General features: G+C 38.5%; 1 pseudogene; it reads left to right on the top strand.

The window, feature by feature from the left end:
• Positions 1-2,470: 2,470 nt before the first annotated feature.
• Positions 2,471-2,589, top strand: LOC120589521 (uncharacterized; annotated as a pseudogene).
• Positions 2,590-2,827: the final 238 nt, after the last annotated feature.

The raw sequence follows: 2,827 nt of genomic DNA, 5'->3' as shown, positions 1-2,827 counted from the left end.
CTGGCAAACCGTAACTTGGAGACGCACCACTCCAATCTCTGCCCTGTTGACACATGACCTTCTCTCTGTGCCTCTGCCTTCATATGGCCATCGCCTTATAAGGACACTAACCCTATTGAATTAGGAGCCCACGTAATCCAATATGACCTCATCTTAACTAATTACTATTTCTATATGTCACATTCTATTTCTATATGTCACATTCTGACTTCGACATATCAGCATTCCCTAGTGACATGGTGAAGGTTCATTAACTGACAAAATATGACGAGCTTTGATCATCAATATCCTTGAGAAGAGCAAGTATTCTGTTTTTACCTTATTACTTTTCTAAGTGAAAAACAGCATGGAGGTTCCCCTAAAAACTTAAGAACAGAACTATCACGTCACCCAGCAACCCCTCTTCTGGGTATCTACTCCAAAAATTTGAAAATATTTTCCATAAAGGTATTTGCACCCCGATGTTCACTGCAGCGTTATTCACAGTGCCCATGACATGGAAACAATCAAAGCGTCCTTCGATAAGTGATTGGATAAAGAAACAATGGAATGTTACTCAGCCACATGCAAAGATGAAATACTGCCATTGTGATAACATGGATTTTGAGATAATCACGCTAAGCAAAATAAGTCAGACAGCAAAAGTTGAGAACCATATGATTTCACTCATATGTGAGATATAAAACTGAAAGCAACAAACAAGACAAACGAAGACTCATAGACACAGACGACAATTTAGGGGAAGTAAATAAAGGTAAAGAGGGTCAAGTATACAGGACGGATGGAGATTTGACATTGGAGTATACAGATGAAGTATTCTTGAATTGTACACTTGAACCCTATATCATTTTATTAACCAAAGTCACCCCAATAAGTTTAATTTAAAAAATTCAATTATCCCTATCTCAAATTTGGTACAGTAATAACAAAAATTAGTTGTAAAACACAGAAAGATTACTATACATAATCAGGCATAAATTATTTAGAAGCATTTTTTTAGCCACTTCGAGTGTAGATTTTTTAGTGAACTGTAAAATCTATTGTATGCATGCAAAATACATATTACACAACCAAAATATGAAAAGTAAAATAATGGAAGGAGGATATAGGAATAAAAATCCCTACACTGCGTATCTAAGTACCTTTAATAAAAATATGATGATTAGTGCATTTGTCTTCAGACTTCTTACATACATGTAAGGTGTATTGTTTCTAAAGAGAATCACATCTATTTTATTTCTCTTTTGTAGTTATCAGGAAACAAACAAAAGCTAACAAACTAAAAAAAAATCTATGCTTTGGATGAAATTCAAATTTCAATTTCTTTGTGGAGTACTGTTTCTCTTTATTCTGTCTTTCAGACAAATGCAATGTATAGATTACACAGGTTGGTAAAATCAATAATCATATATCAGAGGGGCAAAAAGGACAATATTTTGATACTAAGTATAGGGTCCATTACTAACATTTAACTTGTGTTAAATCAATCTAAAGAGCTTTGTGGGATTAGCAGATAAAAGATAACACTTCCAATCTCAGTAACTGCTTACGAAGTGGACCCCCACAGTACAATAAAGGGAAAGACACTGTAGCTGGATACAAATAACAAGAGAAGTTAGTAAAAGAGTTTTCTGCGCACTGCGTTAAGTGGCTTCTTGAGCTGACCCGCACTGGCGCACTGGCCTCTCCAGACCACCTAGCACGGCTGCTTGATCCGCTCTTATGCCTTATGTTAACTGAACAGAAACATAATAAAAGACCCAAGAGTCCATCTCCAGGTTTAAATGTTAGGGCCCTGATGGAAACTCTGAAACTAACGCGATAAATGTAATCTGGAAAGTGGCCAAAAGTGTATGACACCAAATAAAGGTCGAAATGTTAACTCCGGGGTCAATACTCTAAAAAATGAAAAACAACGGAACGGCTCGAAGGTACAGAAACGCCTGAGAAGCTGCTGACAGAAGCCTGTGTCTAAGGTAACGACTGCAGCGAAGAACCTCCTCTGCTTGCGGGAGATTTCTGCTCCGTTACTGAATGGACAGCGATGCGATTATTAAATGAAGTTAGCATCGGCTATGATATTTCCAAATTGACCGACTCCTTCTCCAGCCTGGCCATTTCTTCTCTATGCACCCATCTGAACCGACCTGAACGGTGGCGAAAGCCATCTTTCTTCACCGGACATACTGATGAAACACGGTCATCTCAGCAGCGTCCCAGCCCATCAGCACGGCCGAAGAACCGCACGTCAGGGGCCAAAAGGACAATGTTTTGATACTAAGTCTGCTTAACGCACTTCGTTCACCCAGGCACCACCACGGTCTTTCGCATAGAGCTCTTCTCTTTAACGCTAAGGTATTTAGCAGTTTATTACAGTAAACTTCTCGTCTAGAAGCTAATAATAAAATATTAACATTTGGAGAGGCTTATCAACTGATATGGGTGAGTTTTTAAAAAATAAACATATGGAGTCTATGGCCATGCCACCCCGAACGTGCCCGATTCCATCTGAACTCGGAAGCTCAGCAGGATCGGGCCTGGTTAGTACTTGGATGGGAGACCACCTAGGAAGACCAGGTGCTGTAGGTGTAAAAAAATAAAATAAAACATAAGAGATCGTAAGCTGACAAGGTCGCTGTAATGTGTGAGGTCAAGCAAGGGTTGCCTCGCCTAAAACAATTAAAAAATGAAAATAAAAATAAACAAACATGCAGAAAAAGTCTATGAAACACTGTATCATCTAATTCAATATTTTGGTTTTGATTGGCTGTGTTGCAGAAAGAATATTGATTTCTCAGCGTCATTTTTTTCTAGCTCCTCAGCCGTA

Source organism: Pteropus medius, unplaced genomic scaffold, assembly GCF_902729225.1.
Source record: "Pteropus medius unplaced genomic scaffold, Ma_sr-lr_union100, whole genome shotgun sequence".
Classification (NCBI taxonomy): domain Eukaryota; kingdom Metazoa; phylum Chordata; class Mammalia; order Chiroptera; family Pteropodidae; genus Pteropus; species Pteropus medius.
This window is presented reverse-complemented; position numbering and strand designations above follow the sequence as displayed.